The 25,956-nt window shown below is 37.5% G+C and overlaps 1 long non-coding RNA gene across 1 annotated transcript in view; it reads left to right on the top strand.

The window, feature by feature from the left end:
- The window catches only part of LOC124524163 (uncharacterized), a 63,902-nt gene extending 38,759 nt beyond the window's left edge, over positions 1-25,143 (top strand). The window contains exon 3 of the long non-coding RNA XR_006965165.1: positions 23,841-25,143. This is a non-coding gene — a long non-coding RNA (uncharacterized LOC124524163). The remainder of the gene's footprint in view (positions 1-23,840) is intronic.
- Positions 25,144-25,956: the final 813 nt, after the last annotated feature.

Raw genomic sequence — 25,956 nt, 5'->3', positions numbered from 1 at the left:
ATTTTCTCTTACATGTCACCCAGGCAATTAAATAGCCAGCTAAAGGGGGTGTTTTTATCAGAGAACCCAACTATAAATTGGGTTCATCTAACATCATCATTCCTGACTTTACTTATTTTTTATTTTTAAATTTTTTATTGAGGCATAATTGACATATAACATTATATTAGTTTCAGGTGTACAGCGTAATGATTTGCTATTTGTATGTATTGTGAAATGATCACCATAATAGGTCTCGTAAACATCCCTCCCCATACACAGTTACAGATTTTTTTCTTGTGAGGAGGAGTTTGAAAATTTACTCTTTTACAACTTTCAAACATGCAATACAGTATTATCAACTATAGTCACTCTTTATCCTTACATTGGCTCTCCTAATAAGTCTGATATCTCTTGTAGGGTTTCTTCACATTAAAAAAAATCTTAGTTCTCTTTTCCTTTCCACCTGAACAATTGTGGAATCCCTATCCTTCAGGTTGTTTATTCTTCTTTTTCATCTGATCTGCGCAATTACCAAAGCTTTCTAATGCATTCTTCATCTTATTCGTTGAGTTCTTCAGTTCCAGAATTTCTGTTGTTGTTGTTGTTGTTTTTTTAAATATAATTTCAATCTGTTTGGTAAAGTAGTCCTTCTGTTCATTAATTTTATTCCTGGGTTTATTGAATTGCCTGAGTTCTCTGTAGTTCATTGAATTTCTTCATAACAGCTATTTGGAAATTTTTGGTTTTGTTTTTTGCTTTAAAATTTCATTAACTGAGCATAGTTGACATACTATGTTACATTAGTTTCAAATGCACTGCACAGTGATTCAACATCTCTGTAAATTATGCTATGCTCACAAGTGTAGCTACCATCTGGCACCATACGATGCTATTGCAAATATCATTGACTGTATTCCCTATGCTGTGCCTATTCATTCCATAACTGGAAGCCTGTATCTTACATTCCTCTTCACCTATTTTGCCCATCCCCACCCCCCTCTCCTCTGGCAACCATCAGTTTGTTCTCCATAACAGCTATTTTGAATTCTTTATTGGTTATATTGCAGTAGTCCGTGTCTTGAGTTGAGTTCCTGGAGAATTATCATTTTCCTTTTGTGATACCATATTGCTGTGATTTGTCATAGCGTTGGATGAAATGTGCCTGTGCTGTCACATTTAAAGCAGGAAACTCCTTTCTTATTTATGGAAGGCTTCATTTTCTTGGATTCTAACAGCTTAACAAGTGGTCAATTAGAAGCCTTTCTTTTCATTTCCAGAAGGTGGTGCTATAACACAAGTTTTTGGTTTCTCTTCTCAGGCTGACCACACCGCACACTGTGATCACTTTTCCACCTCCTCTGCCCTGCCCGGAGAGGTAGCTGCTCCCAGCTGCCACGCTGCCACCAGCACAATCCCAGGGCCTGGCAGCGTGAGCTCTTGGGAGTGGGGCTGCCTCACCCATTCCTCCCTTTTCTTTGCAGAATTGTCTCTATCTAACTCCAAAGGCTTGCCAAGTTCTCCCATCAGGTGGGCTTGTCCCTCCACAAATTCCCTATTTCCCATGAGTGCCCAATTGTGTACTCTCCAGGTTACTTCCCCCCCCCCATAGAAGCAGGTGGGGGTGGGGCACGCTCATGAGTCCCGTGGATACAGAGCATCATCTGTGTATCTCCACCCACTTTTGATGCACATGTGGGTGGATGTCCCAGGTGTCCTGGCATACTGTGAAGAGGCACTTTTGCTTGGTTCTGGATGCCCCATTACTTGTAAATCAAAGGGGAGGGAAAAAAGGAGCGACTCACACTGCCATGATACAGACCTCACTCTCCTCCAGAACTTTCCTTTAAAGAGCAATAGCCCTAGGATAACTAATTTTTCTTGGTATGCCCAGAACTTTCGTAGTTTAGCATGAAAATCCCACATTCCAGAAAACTCCTCAGGACTCAGAAAGCAGGGATGTTGAGTCACTCTGCATGTCTCTTCAAAACAGGCCTCTAGGATCTGATACCAGCTCCACACAAAATGGGAGCTCCACTGAAAACCTGTCAATCCACAACTCTCCTTCGTAGATAAATCACATTTCTTTTCTGTTTATTAAATAGTCCACCTTCTTTGAAAATACAAATCTAAGTGGTATATCTTGGTCCTGCTTGGCCTCTATCCAGATGGTAATGCTGCTGAACGGGCGGCTGCTCTCCAGCTTGGGTAGGACTTATGAAAAATGATGCCCATTACATCAGGGTTCTTCCTGTAGCCCAAGGCACACCTCCTCAGTGGCACAGACTGGTCTGCAACCAGCCAATGCTGCATCACAACTATGTAGACATACAGAGAATTAAACCTCCTATAGCTATGGTGCCAATGGACTGGGATGTCAGTGGGTACACTCCATAACGTGGCCAGTATCTTTGGTGGTCACACACTAGTGACCCCAGCAGGCATTAGGATCTTCTCTGGATGGGCTCACAACAAAGTCTACTTTAGTTTGAGTGTTGTCCACACTGATGCGCTCATTCATATTTTGTAGCACATTATTCTCCAGCACTCTTGTGCCCTCGTTTGAATGAGCACTTCAGGAAGCTTGTGTCCTGTTATGGGATGCTTTAGTTCCAGGTTAGCAAACTTTTTCTGTAAATGGACACATAATACATATTTTAGGCTTTTGCAAGCTCTATGAGCTCTGCCACAACCAGTCAAATCAGCTGTTAGGGGTCAAAAGCAGTCATAGACAATACACAGATGGCTGTGTTCCAATAATACTTTATTTATAAAAACAGACAGCAGGCTAGATTTGGCCTGTGGGATGTAGTTTGTGAACTTATGCTGTTAACAACAACAACTGTAGTTAGCTACATAGTTCTAGAGCAAACAAGTGTTGAAGCAGTTCTGGAGAGTGTAATATATGATCCAGTTTTATACATGTTCAGACTGCTAAAGATTTCAAATCATTGGAATCTTGAGCTAGTTGTTAAACTCTTTAGGCAACCTCAGACATTTCAGTAAAGCACTGACATTCTGACTTCTTGACCAGGAAGATTGTGGGAGAGTAGGTACAGATATTCTGAAATTCACCAGATTGAAAAAAATGTTTTTCCCTGCACTGTCTTTGAGTATATAAACTGGACAGAGCCTCTAATTTAAATGTTTTTTCCAGAATAAACATCTTATTTGAATCCTGGTCAGAGAGAGAGAGAATCCCAAGCAAGCTACACACCCAATGTGGGTGCGGGGGACAGAGGCAATGGGGGGCTGGATCCCAGGATCATGAGATCATGACCTGAGCTGAAACCAACAGTCAGATGCTCAACCGACTAAGCCACCCAGGCACCCCAAATTTCTCTTTTAACTGAAAGACTCTCATCTATTCAACTGGTACATAGTGGGCTTCATAATTGTTCTCTTGCCAGCCACAGTGCATAAAAATCTCCCACACTCCTCAGGAATTTGCCTGAGTAACTGCAGATTGCCTGGAAGTATGAATGCCTGTAGCCAGTTATAATCTTGAAGGGCACTTTGTTCTGAAATGAATTTTAAGCTGTATGCTCATTCACTTAAAATGTTAGGGTCTCGTTAAGCCAGTCAACAATTCCTGCCTTAACTGAATCATTACAAACAAAATGATCTCACAAAAACTTATACTTTTAGAGATTTTTGAAACCTATTGCCTGATCAATTTCTCATCTCTTTCCTCAAAATATCCCCAAATAAAGTGACCCCTTTTTTTGGCTACTCAAAGCTCCCTGGAGTAGTAAAATCTATTTTAAAACTCTCTGTGCCATAGTCATTTTAGAAAACTTTGCCATAATAAAAAAAATCACCTTTATTCACATAAGCGAAGTCTGGGGAGAAAGCACATATTTATCACATCAGAGAAAGTTCTTTCAGATAATACCTATCTTGGGGACACAGGTTCAGACAAGTCTCTAACTTGGCTGTTTTGTCAGGAAGCTCACTGGGGACACACACTCCAACTGGCTCCGCTTTAATGATCTTACATAACACTCTCATAACCTCTGTGGAGGCATCACTAGGGTATGAAATTGTGGCAAACCACTCTATGAGTTTTTCATGGTATAAACAGTCCAGAGTTGCTATCATAAAATTAGCAATTTCTCTAATAAAACACAACATTTGCAACTTATATCCACTGAGTTTCCAACCCCGGCAGAGATGTTGCTTTTGTTTCCCCTCCTCAATAGGTACCAGGTACAGGAAGGCTATTCTGAGTTCCAGATTATATAGATTATATTTACAGTCATCCATCAGAAGATATTTAGAAATAGTTCACTCATATCAGGAAGCCTTTCACATCCATCCCACACAGTGCCTCACTGATCTTAGAAAAGCATTTTGAGCAGTGGATGGTGGAGGTTGATGGTCCCTTCACATTGGCAGACAGATTCATACCCTCATTCTCTTAGACATGAAACCTTAACATAGAGAAGGAAACAACATGAAATAAAATGAATTCCTATGAAATACACAGCTAACCCTATTAGTACTAAAACACACCTCGACTGGGGTCTCAAACCCCTCCTGTCTCCACCCTCCCAAACACAAAGTGAACACTAGCTTTGCTGATGGTAGCAATGTCCCACATAACAATTTTTTTGCATAAAGTCAGAGCCATCCTCTGCAAAACGTGTCAGCCTACTCTTCTCTGCAATGACTTCTGGGAGACTCCTCTTTCAGTCTCTTAAACCACTAATTCATGTATCACTCATATCAACTTCACAATTTAATTCATCTACTATTTTCTTTTTAATTTCCAGAAAATCTGTCTTGATTTATAACAGCAATGAATCTTCTTTTGTTAATGTGTTTCGTTGTTTCCCCCCCATTAACTCTGCTTCCTTGTGTATTTCTTGTGTTTTCATATCAGTGCCTCCATTTCATGTTATTAGTTTTCTTGATATTTTTGAAGATTTGAAACTCTATGTTCCTATTTTGAGTTGAGGGTTTAGACTTAAAGCTCTGTTGATTAGGAGTCTATTTCATTCCCACAGGAGCATTCTTGTGTCCCTGCTGTGACTCGAAGTCCTGGCTGTGGGACTAGTAGTATTTGTTTAGAGGGGTGTCTGGAGATGATGCTGGGCAGAGTGTGCAGAAGGCTAAGGGAGTAGAGTAGGGTTCCTCATTTCTCCTTCAACCACATGCTTCTCTGGGGGTCTCTGTATGAGAACTGTCTCTGCAGAAACTCATGCCTTGGCTTCTATCTATGGGAAAAGCCTGGTATCTACTGCTCCTTTTTCATTTTTAATTCCTGGCTATTACCCAAAGGTGCAGCTTTATCTCTACCTCCGCTCTGCCTCTTGGTCCAGCCCAGAGTATCCCCGGGGCTCCCCCCCCAGTGGGCGCTGTGAGCAGAGAAGCAGCGGGCCCCAACCAGCCCAGCTGTTTTGAAGGAAGACCTTTAATGAACTACTCTGCTGGCTGTCTTACCTGCATTTGTGGACTCTGACTTTAAAATTTCTCTTTGGAGAGGAAGGGATTCCATCTGAGACATTTGTCTCTAACCTGTATTTTGGGTTATTCTTTTAGTTCTGATTCCTTTGTAATTGCAATGCCTTAAGACTTCTGCTTCACTGATAGCAGACTTTCATATTCTTCCATCACTGTTAGGAATTATTTCTTTTAAAATACATTTTTCACATCCGTCAATGGAACTTGAAACAGAAGAGGAGATAGATGCAAATGCTGCATCCTTCGACTTACAGCAGATGTTCCAAGAGGTTATTTAACCTTGTTAACAAAAGGTAAATCTTGGTAAAGATATATGGGTTTGCTTCTCTCTCTCTCTCTCTCTCTCTCTGTCTCTGTCTCTGTGTGTATAAGCATGCATGTGTATATACGCACACATATATATACAGATATATTTTTTCCAAACCTTAAAATAATCTTTTAAAGTATTATGGTCATCAGTTTTATGGATGAAGAAATTCAGTGAAAGCTTAAGAACTTTTGATTAACTTGATCTAATTTCAAATAAGTAGGAAACTTGTACTACACTTGACCTAGTACATCCTTTTGTCTATTTTTATCTATTTTAAAGTGATTTGCCACCACTTGCTGCTGTCAGTGGTGCCTAGTGGTAGCTGGCATATACAGTAGGCACTCAATGCATCTTTACTGAATTCAGTTGACATGAAAGAACCAGGATTCTATACCCAGTGCATCGAATTTCAGAACTTACATTGTTTTTACCACACTCTATCATCAGAGCTAACATTGCTCTAATTCTTCAGAGTTAAGACGCTACTCTCTCCTTATGCAATGTAAGGAAACTGCGTTCTCAATCAATCCCTTCCTCTAGCCTGAGGCATTTTCCCAAGGGATCATTCGCCTAGTCAGTAACAATTCTGAACAGGACACTTCAGCAGTGAGTTTTAGAAACTAGAACCCTAGAAAGGACAAGCAGCATGTGTCCATTTTGGTCTTTCTAGCTGCTTCCCTGGTGCCACAAACTTAAGATAATATACAAGTTGGAAATATTAACAAGATGTGAAAATAGAATGTAATGTCAGGAGCAGCAGCTTTGGAGATAAGAGGGGCGATCCATTTAAGCTGAGGCTGCACCAGTGTTGAAATCCAACACTGCTCATGATTAGTAAACAGCACTTAAAGAACATCTGTTCCCATAGATACACCTGTGCTAGTGCTTTTGCTTTTGTTTTAGAGGAGAAAGGAGAACTTGCATGCAGGTTTATATGAATACATAAAGGCTGAAAATGGGCCGATGGGATGCAACTTCAAGTATCTTCCCAAGATTGGGTCCATGGGCCTGGTTGTAAATCCTATGGAGGGTAAAAGATCTGTTTACAAGGAACACTCTCAGAACTGGGCATGACCAGCATTGCTTGGCTTCCCTGACTATAGATAAAATGCAACACAGAGTGAGTGCCATGAGCATGGTCTTCATTTCTGCTCCAGACCCATTAACCATTATGATTCTAGCCCTGTGAATTAGTGCATTGATGATGGAGACCACAGAGTAGCCATGGGACCCCCATGAAGACCAGGAAGTTCAGCAGGAGGTGGTGCAAGCCCGGTGAATACCTGTGCAGAAACTGGAATTATTGTGAGACAAGTGACATACCTCGGGGGGATCCCTCAGAACTTTTGTGGGGGGCTACAGAAAGTGGACTTCATGGGAGACTGAAGTCATATTCCATGAAATAATGTAATGAGCCAAAATAATTTGAGAATTAATATTAACATGACCTCACCTTTATCTGCAGCTGTTAGAGTCTCTGAAGATTCTGATTTTATTTCCTTTACTTTCAGTCATTTTCCCCATTCCTAGTACCATGTATGTTTAGGCAGAGTAGTACAGCTTACTTAGGAAAATAGGCTCTGAAGTCTAACTGCGCAGTCTGGACACAAAATGTTGCCATTTGCTAGTTGTGCCCTGTGTTTACTCCTTAACCTTTCTGTGTTCACTATGCACATCTGCAAAATAATACCTCCCTCAAAGTGTCATTGTGAATGTTAAATGATATCAAGGACCCAAGCACAGCATGGGGCTTGGTCCACTTTAAGCATTTGTTTGTGTTAGCTGTGTTGTTATTGTAATTAGTATTATAATCATTATTATTTTTTTAGTTCATCTTCATTTGGGGCGTTAGACCTGCTTATCCCACTCTACTTTTCATTTTCTCAACACTGTTGTGTTATCATAGACTTCAAAGGTTTTCTGAATAGTCATCTGTATGCAAATACTGAACTCTGTGCATTTTCCCTTTTCCTTTTGATAGATAGTGGTATTTGTTGACATTTATGCCTTCACTATTCACTGCATCACATATTCACCCATTATGTATTATGTCTACTGTATGCTAAGGATTCTTCTAGGAACTAGGTATATGACATTAAGCTACCCTCAGGGAGCTTACATCCCAATGGTGGAGATAGACAATAAAGTAAACACATATGTAATGTAACATTGGGTCAATGTAAGGGCTAAGAAGAAAAATGAAGCAAGGCAAATGGATAGAGAGTGACAAGTGATGTCAGCTTAAATAAAGAAATCAGGAAAAGCACCCCTTTATTTGTAACAGAGTGTGGGGAAGCAGTAGAGTTCTCAAGAGGTGAACTTGATGGTGAACTGATGAAAACAGTGGAGTTCTCAAGAGGTGAGCAATTAAGAGGAGTGTCCTTGATAAAAACAAGGAAGATGGTTGAGCAGCTAGAAGTACAACAGAGGAAACCAGAGAACAGATAGCTAAGAAGAGCCCTCCTGCGGGTAATTCAAGCCTCAAAGACTACCCCTGCAAAAGACCCAGCTTTAATTGGATCAGACTGTGGAGCAATGTATGACCAAAGGTGTTGTCAAAAACAGTAGAGAAATCAGCTAGCAATTAATTTAGTGGAGGCTAACAGCTAGGTGTGGTAACCAGCTTGAAGCTTAATGGGCAGTTCAGTTAAAGAGAATTGGCTAAAACCATACTATCCCCAAGGAAGGAGACCAGAGAGGCTGTGCATATGCCTGAGATAGATCAAGAGTTTATGTAATCTGAATAATGTAGAAGGAAAAGAACTACATGACAGTGTCAATGGAGAAAAATCATTTGACAATATTCAACACCCTTTTGTGGAAAAAAAATTCAACGAGCTAGAAATAAAAGTGAATTTCCTGTATCTCATCAAAGGTATCATCTCTCAAAGGAGAAACTCTCTGCAAATATCATAACTTAATGGTGAAATGATGAAGGCTTCACCCCTTAAGATAAAGAACAAGACAAGGGTGACCATTATTACCATCTCTGTTCAACATTGCACTGGAAGTTCTAAACAGCGTAATTAGACAAGAAAAAGAAATAAAAGACATCCAGTTTACAAAGAAAGAAATAAAACTATGTCTAGTTTCAAATGACTTTATTTTTTATATAGAAACCCTAAGGAATATATTTTCTATAGAAAATCCTAAGGAATCCACTATTAAGTGAGTTAAGTAAGGTTAAGGATGATCAATCTACAAAAACTGTATTTCTATACAGCAGCAATAAGTAATCTGAGAATGAAATTAAGAAAACAATCCCACTTACAATAGCATCAAAAAGAATAACATATCGAAGAGTAAAATCAATAGATGAACCACAAAACTTGTAGTGTTAAAACTATAAGACATGGTTGAAAGAAATTAGAAAAGACCTAAACAAATGGAAAGACATCCACATTCATGGATCAGAAACTTGATATTTTTAACATAACAATACTCCCCAAATTGATCTACTAATTCAATGGAATTTTTGTCAAAATCTCAGCTGGCTTCTATGCAGAAAAGACATCATGGGGGCTGTGGAGTAGAGGGTAGGTGGAGGAGGCAAGAGTGGAGGTGGAAAGCCCACTTTACAGGCAATTCCATTCATCTAAGTGAAAAGTGATAGGCTGGGCTATGCATATGGTGGTGGGGATGGAGAGATGTGACTAGATTCAAGACATATTTAGTGTGTAAAATCTGCAAAAATGTGAAAATAAACCTGGGGTAAATAACATGAGTCTGTAAATGAACATGATATTGGAATAACTTACTCTAATGAGCCCTTCAGAGAATCACTGCCAGATAAATCTAAATAAATAATGAGAATCTGCACATTGACTAAGATGCAAAGCTATTCTTCAGTGAGTGTTCTGCATAAAAAGCAACATCTTTCTTGATTGTTCTTGGCAACTTCTCAGAAGTTGTATAATTGTTTTATTGTGGAGCAGTAAGTCTTGCTGTATATTCTAAAACCTCCTTCCCAAAGCAAAGTCTTTAGCAGAGAATGGGGGGCTAAAACAGCACAGGTACTCAGAATTCCTAAAAAAAAAAAAGTAGAAAGTCATTTATTCAGAATAGGTATTTAAAGCTATTACATTATTGACTTAAGGATTCAGTAAATGGGGGTCTCAGCTCAGTTTCTGATTTCAGTTTTATTGAGGTATAATTGACATATAAAATTGTAAACCATTTAAAGTGTGCATCATGGTGATTTGATATAGGTTTACATTGTGAAAGCATTCTCCCCTAGTTAATTAACACATCCATCACCTCACATATTTATCTTTTTGGGGTGGGCCTAAGAACATTGGACTTCTACTCTCTTGGCAAATTTCAATTATACAATACAGTGATATCAACTATCTTCTGAACTTTTAAGCACTTTTTTTCTGCCCCCCATCTTTAAGATACTACCACAGATAGCAAGAAAGACAAATAGGTTAAGTAGTGGTTTCCTTGTAAACATGAGTTCATTCTCAGGTTGCTAAATCAAAGGGATTAAACCTACTGCTGCCTATTTAATCACTGAACTAAGTAATGGTATGTTTTGCTTTTAGTTTCAGATTCTATACATCAGGTTTAAACTTTAGTGCCAACAGCAAAATCCACCCTTTTAATTTATGGCTTTCATTCTAACTATTGATTCTTTATACAATTTATTTAGCCCCATTTCTGTACTTGCGATGATCTCATTTGAAGCTCATTTTATCAAATATCATTTTAACACCTGACTTTGTGTGTGCTGTCAAAATTACATAGTCTAGAGGGAAAATGCTTTGCTGAGGCAGTAATAAAAATATTAGTAAAAAAAATTCTATACCACCAGATACAGTTGATATGGATTATTAGAATTATTAGCTGAGTATGTTTATTCTAGGATTTTATATTCTGAGATCAAAGCTCATGTTTTCATTTTGTTATTAGAAGGAACTGCATCGTTTTGTCTTGTATGCATAGTTCTGCCAAATAGGTGCTGAATTCAATACTGATATCAAAACTAATGTATCTTTATAATTAACCTTTCTGCTGTAACAGTATTAAATGTAAAACCATGTGACATGGTTATAGAAATTTCAGGATCTGAAAATGAGTCATCTTTCGCAACAGATAACATTTTTGTTCCAAGAGTTAATTTAATTTCATTTAATTCTCAGTAAGTAAAAATCAGGAAAAGGTTTGATTAATAAAGCTAAGGAAAGTGGGGAGTAAGTCCTTACAGGAAACCCTCTGTGGAAATGTTTTTAAGTCAAGTACATTTTATATATAGCACTATATATCCATTTACGCAGACTCCAGATATAACCAAGCAAGTGTGACAGACCATTATACTGGCTGCGATGAGACTCCACCTGTTTGGATAACCATCCTTTGGCTTAAATCATGGAACATATCTTTCCTTGACAACCAAATTAAGTTAGAGGGGAAAGAGAACATTAGCAGTTACTATGTGCTGATCATGGGGTTTGGTCCCGGCTTCATAAATTGATTTCAGACATTTAGGACACGAAAAACTCCAACATGTTTTCTCTCAGTGATACTGTCTGTAATTAATAATAGCATCACAATTAACTCCAAAGATAACAGGCCAGATTCTCACAAATAAAAAAAAAATAATGCATCCAGAATTATAGCAAAAACCTGAGATAGTAATGTCAAGTAGCAGCTATGATAAGTGTTAATAATTACTCACAAATATTACAAATGTTTCTCTTTGTGCACTCCATAGCACAGTGTATGCACAGAGCACTTACTTTAACAATCTCGTAGTATTTCAAGGAGGAGAGGAGGTATTTTGTTGCATGTTCTCATCTTACTATTCTCTGGAAAAGGGTTAAGCTTTGGATGCAGCCCCATGAATTCATTGGGTCAATATTTCTAATATGTTTTGGTCTCAGAGAAACAGGTGTTTCAGAATATGATAAGCTACACTGTAAGATACAGACACATGATGGGTGAGTGCATGGATGTCTAGACAGAACCTCTCCTCCTTGAGTTCTTCCCATGCATCAGACATGGTACCAAATGGTTTGCATAATTAATCCTCACAATAGGACTATTTTCCCCATGTAAAGGTGTGCAAGCAGCAAGGTTTATTATTGTATCAGTGTCAAATGGAGGCAGAGTAGGAATCTAACCCAAGCTTGTCTGTTTCTCAGTCATGTGCCTTTTAAAAATCATTACATTGTGCTCTGTCTTATTATATTAACAGCTATATAGGAGATGTTTACTGGGTGCCAGTGTGTTTACTCTTTGATGGTATGTTGTGTTTCAAATCCATGATCTCTTCTGAGTTAGGTATTATTTTACATATGAGGCTCAGAAAGGCCAAATACTAAATAGTTTTATGACCACCAAATCCTTGGGCTCCTTTGCTGACTTTCCAAATTGAATCACTTTGAAAATAGGACATCTTTATTCCTAAGAATTTTAATAATAAATGCATAGGAAGCAAGGAGCAATATCTTTTCCCCCCTCAACTTTTAGATGAGGCAACTGAACCACAAAGGATTTAGTGACATGCAAGTTTTCCTTAGCCAGTCAGTGGTAAAGTCAAAATTATAGCTCCTGGATCTGAATCATGCTGTTTCTCTGGAATGCTCTGCACCTGAAGAGCCTATACTCAGCCTTTGTTATTCCACTGCCCATCAAGCTTCCTGACTTTCACATTGCTCGGCTCCTCTTGGTGGTCTCCAAGGAGACCAGGAGGCTACTGCCTGTTAGAAATAGTGCCTGTCTTCTAATATACAGCAAGACCATGATGGGTCTTAGTGGTGTGGGCTTTTTTCTCTGTGTATAGTGTGTGTGTGTGTGTGTGTGTGTGTTGTTTTGTTTCTAACAAAAGACACTCTTGAGGGGATAATATTCTGGCTTAACTTCAGCTTAAAAAATCGGTTTTTCAACTTGTAATCTAAACACTCTCCAAAGATATTAAAGGACTCATAAACAGAGCCTGGCCTGCACATACATTTCCCAAGAGGAGAACCGAAATGCTTTGCAAGGCAGGATCTACAGAAAATGCAGTCTCTTCTGCACACTGGAGAAGTGTATCTACTGTGAGAACGCAAAGACCTGCTTCCCAAGTGGCCTTGGCAGAGAAGAACACTTCTTATTACCATGACACTGGGTACCGTGTGGTGTTAGCTGTTACAGGGGCAAAGCGGGGCCAGCCCCTTATACTGAGCCAAATGGCCAGTACTGACAAGGATGAAATAGCTGAGGAAGCTCACACTGTCTTTGTTCCTATGAGGTTTAGTGAAAATAGCACATAGTCTATCAGATAACCTGAACAGCTACCTTTCATGGTCAGTAAAATGATCATAAAAATAATAACAACTACAATGACCACCTTACAGGAAAGGTTCTTCTAAGAAAATTCTAAAGAAACTGTGTGTGTGTGTGTGTGTGTGTGTGTGTGTGTGTGCGCGCGCGCACATATGTGTGTGCGTGTGGTGTATGTGTATATAATGTAATATACATAGAAATATATATTATATACTATATACATAAAACATACTCAGCACAGTATTCATGCATTGATTCATTCATCCATTCAAACACACAATAAGTGCTGGTTTCCTAGATTCTTTTTGTTCTGCCCCCTTTCCCTACCTCAGTCTGATTTTTGTCCAAATGCTTGGGATAGCTCTGAAATTCCTTTTTCTATTTTGATTTGAATTTAAAATTTGTTTTGGTGGTTTAAAGAAAGCATCATCTCCTCCCTTCTCCTATAAGAATTATGACTTAGATGTTTCTGTCAGCTCTCAGCAACTGGCTTCTCCTCAAGACAGTAAACATCTGAAATTGGAGGGTTTCAGAGGTTGAGTATCTTGCCTTTTGAGTCACAGACACAAAAGGGGAAAAAAAAAGGAGTGAAAAGCATTTCCTTGAATATGTGCTTGTCTCTTAAAACTCTTGTTCTGTGGCAACCTTCTCTGCTCATCAGCCCACAGCATTTCCTCATCCCCGTGGATATTTAATAGCTGAGCTGAGTTGGTTATTCTTTGTGTTAGGGGCAGAGTACATTTCCCTGTTAGTCTGTTAGCCTATTCCCTATTAGCCTGAAATAGGATCTCCAGGCCATCTCCTCCTTGTTCTCTGCCTCAGTGTCTTCACGCAGACTGTCTTTTCTGTCTCAAGCTCTTCAATCCCAGTCCTGCAACACCGCCAGCAACCCCCAGGGACCCCTCAGCCCCCGTACAATCCCACCTCTTAGTTAAATCTTGTGAAGCGTTCAGATTCCCAGCCAGCTGCTTAGGAAAATTGGAGTCTTTTGTTATACATTTTAAAAACGAAGCAAAACAAAACAAAACCTACATTTCAAAGCAGTTGTCACAGATTGCGATCATACACATGTGTGTATGTGGCTATCTGACAAACATCTGTCTTCACCACAGCACCACAAGCTATAGAACAGTGAAGATTGTGTCTGGTTTTTTCTGTTATATTGCTGTACCTAGTACAGTGCTGGGCACGTGGTAGGCACACATGCATTTGTTGAATGAATACAGTGTTGGTAATGACCCCTTAGAAAGAATCATTCCCATGAATATTCCAAAGCCTCAGCCCCAGCTACGATGATGCCAAATGTCCCCTTAGAAGGGATATTCATTGGAACACTGAGTAGAACAGCCAGAGTCTTGGGAAAAATCAAGGATGCTTTTCAGGTACATTATGGTTGATCCTTATTTCGCATACTATGTTTGGTGGCAGCATGTATACAACACCTAGGAGAATATGAGCTGCGCTCTCTGTCCCATGACTGTGTACCCTGCCCTTCTGAACAACAGGCACACAGAAAGGGAAGGGATCAACCTCTGTCGCTCTCCTATGATGTGCCAAGCACTTTGCCTACACCATTTCATTGAAGGGAAGGACTGTGATTCTGCTTATTCCACATTCCCTAAGGCACCTCTGTGAGTCTTGGACATGTAGCAGGCATTGTATTAAACATTTAGTAATGCTCATCAAAGAAATTGCATTGATGAAAAGAGGGGCCCTATAATACGTAGGCAACAGTAGACAAACTAAAACAATAGTGACTCACCAGGATGTGTTTTTCACTTCTGTGATTTAGAACAGAGAACTGTAGCTGGGACAAAATTCTGAAAATTAAAAAAAACAAGTGTTTGCTTAGTGCTATAGGAGAAAGTGTTGACGTAAAAGGCAATTAAGAGTGTGCGTTAGAGGCACCTGGGTGACTCAGTTGGTTGAGTGTCTGACTCTTGGTTTTGGCTCAGGTTGTGATCTCATGGTTCATGGGATTGAGCACTGAATTGGGCTCTGTACTGACAGTGCAGAGCCTGTTTGGGATTCTCTCTTTCCCTCTCTCCCTCCCTCTCTCTGTCTCTCTGTCTCTCTGTCTCTCCCCCCACCCCTCCTCCACTCGCACATGCACTCTCCCTCCCTCTCTCTCAAAATAAATAAACTTTTTTTTTTTTTAAAGAGTGTGTGTTAATCACTGAGATAAATTCTTAGGTAACTGAAAAGCTAAGATAGCCAAACTTTAATAGCTATGAATAAGGGGTTCTGGTAATGTAGCACCTACCTCCAAAAATATCCCCTAAGGTATCTGTTTGGCCTCAACATAAGCAAGCCCTCAAGATGTTTTTGGCTCAAACGTCAATCATTTTGAATGATTGAAAATCATTCACCTGGAAAATCTTTTCTCATCTGTACCTCTACCATTTCTCCCCCAAATACTAGAGTACTTTGAAACAAATCACTGGTATTATAACATTTCATCCATGAATGTGTTAATCCTAAAAGATAAGAACTCTTCCTTTTAATATAACCATAATACCATTGTTATACCTAGAAAAAAAGGATGAATAATTCCTTAGTATCTTACTTTAGTATCTTACTCTATCAGTGCTCAGATCTCCCAATATGTCATATAAATGCTTTTATTGTTTGTTGGTTGGTTGTTTTGTGTTTTGTTTTTTTTTTTTTAATTCTCACAGTTGGCTATTTGGGATCAAAATCCAACCAGGGTCCCCATTGTGTATTGGTTGATATATCCCTGGTGTCTCTCTTGATCAACAGTTGCCTCCTCCTTTGTATTTCTATTTGCAATTTATCTTTTGAAGAAAGTGGGTCATTTTTTCTGTAGTCTTCCACTCACTGGATCTCACTGATAGGTCAATAGGGTATTGTTTAACATGCTTTTCTGTCCCTTGTGTTTCCTGTACAGTTGTACTTAGAGGCTTGATAGGTTCAGGTTCAATGTTGGGCAAGAATATCTCATAGCTGGCATTTTGTATTTCCTTTCACATCACATCACGAGGCACATAGTATTATTGTCTCTCTTTTGTGTTATGTTAAAATTTATCAGTAGATTCAAGTGTGGTCAACTTGAGCTGTCCATTATGAAGTTTTTTGTTAGCTTTTCACCAAATGATTTTCATAGTCTTTGATACTCTTTACCTGGATCTAGTTTTCATTAGGGGTTCTGAAATGTTGATACTCCTAATTCTATCATTCCTTCTGCATTTGTCAGCTAGAATTCTCATATAAAGAACATTCTCTCATTAATGGAATATGAATATGTATGTATATATTTATATTCTTAACAGTTTGTATGCAAGTGCAGGATAAATTCTTTTTCTTTGTTTACCAGTTTTCAGATTGAAGGGGTTCAATTTCATCTTCTAATGGTGATCATAAGTTTGTTTTTCTTTTCAAAATGTCACTATAAACTCATGGATTTAAGCATGTTTGAAAGGATTCAACTCATTGCATTATTATCCTTATCAATGGTTCAATTATCCCATTTTTGAGACCAGTGGAAGCCAATTAAAGTCAGCTCTAGAGTCCTTCTGATATGACCCCAGTGATTTTCAGTAACTTCCTGACTTTCAAGACTTAGATGTCAGGGTTTATGTTGTATGTTTGCTGCCACAGACCTGGAATCAGCCATTCCTGCAAAGTTTTATTGGTAGTTTTCTTCTCTATTTCTAGAAGCTTTTTATACATGAAGTGATAAAAGCAGTGGTGTTTTTTTTTTTTTTCCCAGTTGACCTTTTGTCTTTTTTACTTTACATATGTGAAAGTTGCTTCTGGATTTGAGTCACACATAGGAATGTATTCCACACTCCTAGTCTATAGAGGAGTTTGTTCATGTTTTCTCCTGGTGTGTATGTAATTTCACTTTTCAAATTTAAATTTCTAATTAATTTAGAGTCTATGCTAGTACACGGTTGAAGGATACATCAATGTTGTCCTTTTCTAAATGGCTGTCTAATTACCCCAACAGATAAATTTATTAAAAAGTACATCTTGTTCTTTTCTCTTCCTTTTTCTCCATTTCCAGAACAATTAGCTATTAAAGCCATTTAGTGGAGGGTCCCCATGTGAGAACAGTGTGGCAAGGACTGAGGCTGAGTAGGGTGAGAAGGCTTAAAGGGGAAAGGAGCTCCACAGGTTATCAGAGTCCAGGTAGGGTCTGGAGGGCGTCTTTGTGTGTGTGTGTGTGTGTGTGTGTGTGTTAGGTGATGATGACCCTATGTTAAGTATCAGAACCCAACAATGGGAGGTAGACATTTTCATGTGTGGGAATCAAGGTATGAAATGTCAGGGCCCAAGCAGAGTGAGGAAGGCACGTATATATGAGGCTGGCCAGACATGAGGTGTCAAAGCCCAAGCAGGGAACAGAGGATCTTTGCGCAGAGAGAAACCCAGCATCGATTGTCAGCACCCAAGTAGCATGACGAAGTCATCTCTGTGGGGGAGAAGTGTGGTAGCGGTGATGGGGGATTGATTCTATCCAGAGGAATTGATCAAGCAGGTAAAATATGTAACAGATTTTGAGAGCTTATTATCTCATTGTTGGAGAAAGGAGTTATTAAGAAAGAATGAAAGAAAGCTAAAATGCACGCCCTTCACTGAAACCTACAGAACAATGCAGAGAGAAACTGAAGAATACCTCAACAATTGCAAAAATATACAACATTAATGTGTTGCAGAATTCATTATTGTTTAATCGTGAATCTTTCCCAAAGTGACTAGTAGATTCAATACCATCCCATGCGAAATTCTGGCATTTTGGTAAGAATTAACAAATTGATTTTTAATATTTATAAGAAAATATAAAGGACCTAGAATAGTCAAAACAATCTTAAAAAAGAAGACAACTGAAGAAAAAAAAGTTAGAAATCTTTAATTACATGATATTAAATCTTATTGTAAAATGGTAATAATTAATAAAGCATGCTATTGACATAGGAATAGAAATATGTCCAGGGTACAAGTCACCTTGAATTTTTCTTTGCAGTAGTTTGCTGTTTTTAGTGTAGAGGTCTCACATGTTGTTTGTAAGTATATTCAATTTTTTATTCTATTGCAAATGGTACTTTTTTTTAATGTTTATTTATTTTTAAGAGAGAGAGAGAGACAGACAGAGCATGAGCAGGGGAGAATCAGAGAGTAAGAGGGAGACCCAGAATGTGAGACAGGCTCCAGGCTCCAAGCTGTCAGCACAGAGCCCTACATGGGGCTCAAACCCATGAACCATGAGATCATGACCTGAGCTGAAGTCAGACACTTCACCGACTGAGCCACCCAGGCACCCCAATGGTATTGGTTTTTAAATTTTGTTTTTCAGGTGCTTGTTGCTAATACATAGAAATACAATTAATTTTGTATATTGACTTGTATCCTGTGTGCTTGCTATAGTCCCTTATTTGTTCCAGCTGTTCTTACAGATTCATTTAGAGTTTCCTACATATATAACCGTATCATCTATGAATAAAAATTATTTTAATTATTCCTTTTCTCTGTATGCCTTTTGTTTCATCTTTATGCCTTATTGCACTAGCTTGGACTCCCAGTACAATATTAAATAGGAGGAGTGAGAGTGGGCAACTTTGCCTTATTTCTAAACTTAGGGAGAAGGTATTCAGTCTCTTACCACTAAGTATGTTAGGTGTCAATTTTTTTTGTAGATATTCTTGATCAGTTTAAAAAGCTTTCTTCTATTTCTAATTTGCTGAGAGGTATTGTCGTAAATGGATGTTTAATGCTTTTTCTGTATGTACTGAGATGATAGGATGGTTTTTCTTCTTTATTAAGATGATGAATTACATTGATTGATTTTCAAATGTTAAACAAACTTTGCATTCTTGGGATAAAGCCCATTGGTCATCATGTGTTATTCTTTTTATACATTTCTTGATTTAATTTCCTAATATTTTGTTAAGAATTTTTCCATCTGTGTACATAATAGATATTGGTCTATCATTTTCCTTTCCTTTTTTTTTTTTTTTGCCATTTTCCCAGTTTTTCTTTACTGTTTTCCTTTCTTTTAATGCCTGCTCTTTTATTATCAGGGTTTGGCCTCATAAAACAGGTTTTGATATGTTCCTTCATCCTACGTTTTCTGAAAGCACTTAGATAATATTAGTTTTATTTCTTTTTAAAATGTTTGTCACTGAAGCCATTAGGGCCTGGAGATTTCTCTGAAAAAAAGGCTTTTAATTGTAGATTCAATTTCTATGTAAGAGATGGAACTATTCACCTTTTCTACTTAATATTATGCTATTTTAGATAAATCTTTTGGGTTTATTTTTCAAGGAGTTTTTCCATTTCATCTGAGTGATCAAATTTATTAGTGTAAAGTTGTTCATTATTTTGTATCATCACCTTGTCAGTAACTTTAGGTCTTGTATTGATGTTCTTTTGTCTTTCTCAATGTTAGGAATGTGCGCCTTCTTTCTTTCTTGCCTTTATTACCCTTGACAAAGGTTTGTCAATACTGGTAGTCTTTTAAAACCTAAGTTTTGGGTTTATGATATTACTTATTAATGTATGCTTTTATCTTTGTTTTGGTCATTGGGTATCTCCAAATATATCAGCCACATTTCAATACTCAAATGTGTTAGAATGACCTGTTCATGCAGAAGCTAATCACTTAGGAAATGAATTATATTTGTCAAAAGTTACTGACTGACTTTCAGTAGAAACTAACTAACTACTAGACATTATTCAATTAAAGGAAAGAAGCAAAACAAACCGTTTATCAAACAAGAAGTAGAGATAGAAACTTTAACATTATTTGATATTACTTAAATTTTACTGTTAAACCTAAATGTGATACATTATTCAAATTCAAACACTTGGATTGTAAAAAAAAACAAAAACAAAAAAGAAACAACACAGTATCTTCATGGTATATTACACAATCAGTTGCTCATAGGCAAAAATTTTTCATTAGAACCTTTTGGCTGTTAATGAGAAAAAAGAATCACATACTAAACTTTGAGACACTAAAGAAAGTACTTTGCAATTGTATATTTAAATGTATGCCATTGTTAATTAGTAAAGTAGTTTTTTTATCTAATTTAATAAGATTTTTTTTCCCTGAGAAGCTGATATAAAGCTGGTGATACTTGTAATTGATCATATCTCTGAATTCAAGAAATAAATATTTTGCAGAGAAACTGAAATTTTCATGACTATTGATGACCTTTTAGGAAAAATAAGAAACCAAATTAAAGCAAGATGAGGAAAAAATTCTGAACTAAACAATAATCATGGAAGAAAAAGATGAAGCTGTCAAAACATAAAAGCTGCTGGCCCCAAGGGAGCTACTTCTCAGTCATGTTTGTTCAGATCTTAACGAAAAGATTATTTCTTGGCTATTTAAACCCCTTTTGATCTTATAAACAGACATAAAGCTCCTTATTAATATTAGAAAGCTAGAATAATCCTGATACCTAACTCTAATAGAAATAACACACAAAGGGAAAAAACAAAACCCATTGCATGCTCATTTGTAAATGTTAATTCACAAATCCTAAATAAAATAGAAAATTTAGTTCAGCACTATAAATTTCAGAAATTCAATGATTAATATTGGAATTTCTAGTAATATCCTCAATTAGTTGAACATATATCTCAAATGTCTGATGGAATAAGAAAAAGGGGTATAGCTGAATTAAACAAAGTCAAAGAAATTTCCAGCCCACAAGTATCCTCACAGCCTTAATTTGTTCATATACAAGGAGAAATTGTTTTCACTCTTTCCAAACTTGGTTGAACATAAAACATTTTTTCTTTCTTTCTTTCTTTTAGATTTTTATTTTGTTAAGTAATCTTTACACCCAATGGGGGCTTGAACTCACAACCCCGAGTGAGAATCGCATGCTCCACTGAATGAGCCAGCCAGCCGCCCCCATAAAACCTTTTTTAATACTAGAAATAATGTGCTTTACAACTCAGTTTGAGAGATGTTGAACAATGTCAATAGATGAAAGGGGGAAAGCCAGGTGATCATTTTGATAGATGTTAAAACAGCAAATGACAAAAAAAGGGAAATAAGCACATTTACATATTTAAGAACGCTTGGAAATTCTAACAGGAGTACTGGTGCAAAAAAAAGAAGTAACAGAAGCAAATACAAAAAGGAAAAGAATATATAGTATTAGTTTATAATGACTGGTTATCAGGAAAATAACTCAAAAAAGTCAACCAATAAATGTTATAAAATCATGAAAATGTTCAATAAGGTACTCAGCAAAGAATAAAAAGTATATTAACAAAAAATAAACTATTAGGAAATAGATGGAAAAATATCCCATATTCAATGACCACAAGATATAGGAATTAAATAGGGAAAGAGTAAAATTATCATGGACTTATTTGAACAAGTGATTCAACTCTGATGAAGGACCTAAATGAAGACTTGGATAGCTAGAGAGGCAACATGAATCTGACAAAAAGAAAATCAAGTTATCTAAAGAAATGCAATACAAGAAAAGCGAGTAGAGTTGAGACATTTGGCTAAGTGTTTGGGGAGAAAGGAAACAATTAGAGCTCCACTTCATATATTACATAAATATAAATTCCATGTGGGTAAAAAATCTGATTTCCAGCATAAATCATGTAATATTCATATAATCATGCAGTGGGGGATGCCTTTCTAAGCCTAATGCCAGAAGCAGAACCCATCGAGGGAAAGATTGATAGATTCTGTTATCAAAATGTTGGAAAAATTTTTGCTATAGCTTCTATGCAATGAAATATCCATGAACATAATTTACCAACAACCAAAAAGTATTTTCAATATAAACTACAAAGGGTAACTATGTTTGATATGGGATCAGATAAGGAAAGAATTAATACAATAAATGCCAAAGAGTTTTTAACATACAATTTGGAAGAAAAGAAAAAATTAATCAATTGATACATGAAAATTGCTTAACTTCGTTATTAAGCAAAGGAATACAAATTGGCAGTGAGTTACCCTGCTTTACCTATAAAACTGTCAATTGTTTAAAAATCTGAATGATCCTCAGTGGTTGAGGTGATGTAGGGCACTGACACATTACACCCACTAGGAGAAAGACTGGAACTGTTCTAAAGTGGAAAGTTTAGCAAGATATATACCAACATCTTTAAATACCTTAAATGCCTCTGGGAATGTTTTATTCCATGGGAATTTTTAGAGATCTAAAATCTAAAGTTTTGGGGGTGCCTGGGTGGCTTAGTCAGTTAAGCGTTCGACTTTGACTCAGGTCATGATTTCACAGTTTTGTGGGTTTGAGGCCTGTGTCGGGCTCTGTGCTGATAGCTCAGAGCTTGGAGCCTGCTTCAGATTCTTTATCTCCCTCTCTCTCTACCACTCCATGCTTGTGCTTTGTCTCTCTCTGTCTCTCAAAAATAAATAAATGTTTAAAAAAACTGTTTTTAAATAAAATCTAAAGCTTTTAGTGAAAAGTTTAGCTATGAAAATTTTATCATGGTACTGTCATTTGAGTGAAATTTGGACAAGCATAAATGTTCACAATAGGAATTTACTTAAATAAATAAATTATACAAAAATAATTTCTTCCATTATTATTAATTATGCTATGCATGAAATTTTTTGATATGGAAATACTCTCCTGGTGTATTAAAAGGAACATACAGATTAAGATACATTAAACAGAGATTGACAAACAGAGACCAAGAACAAGATGGAGAGACTCACAGGGACGACTCAGATGAATACACACTAAGCTGCAAAGTATAGTTATGTGAAGGGATTTGGGGTGTGTTTTATTTGTGTTTTTAATTATCTGAAAAAATTTTTTACAATAATACGCAATGTTTCTAACAACAAAAAGAAATAAAATGTACTACCTCAATTGTGAATAATATTACACCAAAATATTAACAATAGATACAACGAGAGGACTGTGGGGGGCCTTTCACTTATATTTGCACTTATAAGCCTGTCTGTATTTTCCTTTAATGGACAGGTATAACTTACGCAATCTGGGGGAAAAAAACAATGCTATTTTTTTAAAAAAGCAACACAGAGAGATGCTCTCTGTTGCCCTCATAATTCAAATCCAAAGTACATTCGAAGGTGTATAATTTTCTTCATGATTTGGCCCTTGCTTACCACAGGTCAGCTCTCTTACTATATCCTTTACTGCAGTCTACGGCTGGACAGATCGACTTTCAGTTCCCTACAAACAGCAAAGCTCATTCTTTCCTCTGGGCATTTGCTCCTGCCCACACACCCCTTCTGGCAACTTCTCAACAACCCCTTTACTGGAAAACCTCCCTCACCCATCACATGCTGCCTGGTGGGTCAGGTGCCTCGTGCACAACTACATCATTTCATGATTCCCATATCACTTTCTGTTTTCTTGTCTTTCCCCACTCACTAGGTTTTCTAAGTTCCTATGAGGAAAGCCTTAATGAGTGATCAATTATTGTTGTCAAAAGAGGTAATGAAATAAGAGAATGAATGAACCAGCCTCCATGTAGCAGATGCTGCCATGGGCATCTCATTTATTTTCTCTCATTGAATACTAACCAAGATTTCATGAGGTAGGCATTATCATGTTCCTTTTCCAGTTAAAGAGACCAAAGTCCAAAGGATTTATTGGATCGCCCTCAGCAGCCCCCAGCACATAGTAAATGCTAATAATTACAGAATAAAAGAATACGCATAGTCTAGGGTAATTTCTCTAAAGGCAAAACTCAAGGAAGAATTGAGCTTATTATCTGGATAACTAAAACAACAAGTGCTTTGTTATGAGGATGAGATTGAGAGTAGAAATGGGAATAGGTTGTTTATTTTACTTTTTCTTTTGGTCCTGAATTATTTTAGGTGGCTACATAGAGCGGCTGGATTCATCTGCATTGAAACCCCTTGAGAATTTTTATAGGTTGAACCAAAACAGAATAATGAAATGAACCCTCCTAGGCAGGAATGCAGAAGCAGACATGAAAGATGATTTCTCTGAATTATTTGGCCTTTATAGAAAGAACCATGATGAGTTTCTAGAAAATGCATTATTGATGTGATGTAATAAGGTGAGCTTTCTTTTTTTTTTTCTTTTTTCCTTTCAAATAATGTCTTATTTTATATTAACCACGGTATGAAACATTGCCACTAAAGGTTGTTTTCGGCACAAGTGAATTGTATCTGATTTTATACCCTGCCTTTTCCATCTATCTTAATAGCTCTTATGTTTGTGAATGAGGTTTTATTCATGTCATTATTCGATTTCTAGTTCAGCATGGATTCAATGGATTCAAGAGATGTTTCTTTCCCAAATCATACCCTTTGTTCCCTACATCGAGTTTTCTGATTTTTGGGTGGTTCCTGGTCAGTTCATGCTTACGCCCATATTTCATTTATTTTCATTTCCTTCTACATAAAAATAACACTCTTTAATTGTGCTATAGTTGAGAAAATAGATATTTCAAAATAATTAAATATTTTGATTTTAAAAGGGCAGCTTCTACTTAGTGTCTTGAAAAATATTGAAATCCACAGCCCTGTTCTCTTATTTTATATACAAATCCCACATACATGCAAGATTGTTACAGGAGCACCAAACAAACTCAAAATCCAAATAAAGGGAGAATGGTTAACTAGGACTTGGTATGAAATTTGCAAATTTAAATTATGCAAATATTAATGTTCTTTCCATTTGAGTCTTCTCACTATCATCCAATAATGATTTATTTCTTGTCTATTTAACATTCAGTTGGTTCTAACTTTAAATGCATACTGAGCAAATGTCCATTTTCTTCCTTTCTGCAACAGAACGTCTCTTGTGTGCCAGGCATTGTGCTAGGCACAGTCTCCATTATCTTGGAGCTTGTAGTGTAGAAGGAAGATAGATGAAGTCACACTAATGAATGTATAAGTACAAATCAAGACGAGTGCCCTAAAGAAAAAAAGTGTGGTCACAGGAACTCCTCTGTGGTGCGTCAGTCAAGTGGCACACCCGCCAGACCTTTAAACTGTGGTCTCTGGTAAGTCTGCAGCATTCCTGGGCTGCCTGTGATTACACTGAAACATTTTCCCTGCTAAACACTTGAGATGAAAACCTTGCTAGACCTGACCTAGCCTGAATTTTAAAATTCAGTTAGAAAGTCTCCTGCTTCTACTGTTAACACTGCAACACATTATATTTTCGGGTTTGAAATGAGAAGTTTCATCTTGGAGGTGGCTGCCCACCTGCCAAGGCTCCATTTAGAATGTGTGGTTCAAAGTGTTTGAGTATTTACAGCAAAGGAGGGCATGGGACAAGCTCCAGAGAAAAAACATCGGGTGTGTGACAATGTGGCAGCATACAAGGACTTCAGCAACAACACACAATGTTCCCTGGACAACTCTGTCCTGTTTCACCATTGCTCACAAATAAACTCCCCCTTACACACACACACACACACACACACACACACACACACACCCCTTCACATCAAATGCATACACTTAAGACACAGATCCCACATGCATGCAATATTGTTACAGGAGCACCAGGGAAGGAACTGAATGAATAAAATGAGAAATTGGCCTTTTGGCAAATATGTGTGGTCAAGGTAGATGTTGTTCTTGGGAATTATTGATTGGGTTTAAGGTTTAGTGAGTTCACATCAGGTACTCGCTGACTTCACATCGGACAAGTATCATCTTACTAAACTGCGGAAAAATGAGACTCAGAAAATTCAGGCACTTGTCCAAGGTCACTTCACTTCTAACTGGCAGATTAAATTTAAACTCGCTTGTTCAGAGTTCTCTTTCCACCATCATTTTAGGAAAAAGATGTTGAAATTGAAAACATGATGAAAAATGCAGAGTTTATCCAGCAATCTCTGGAAAGGCTCATAGAAGGGATCCTGGGTGGGGGCGCCTGGGTGGCTCAGTCGGTTGGGCGTCCAACTTCGGCTCAGGTCATGATCTCGTGGTCCGTGAGTTCGAGCCCCGCGTC

Source organism: Lynx rufus, unplaced genomic scaffold (genome assembly GCF_022079265.1).
Source record: "Lynx rufus isolate CCGP_SWC_20201006 ecotype Redwood Valley unplaced genomic scaffold, mLynRuf1.p SCAF_4, whole genome shotgun sequence".
NCBI classification, from domain to species: Eukaryota; Metazoa; Chordata; class Mammalia; order Carnivora; family Felidae; genus Lynx; species Lynx rufus.
Note: the sequence above shows the minus strand (reverse complement) of the source record. Positions and strands in the feature narration are given on the sequence as shown.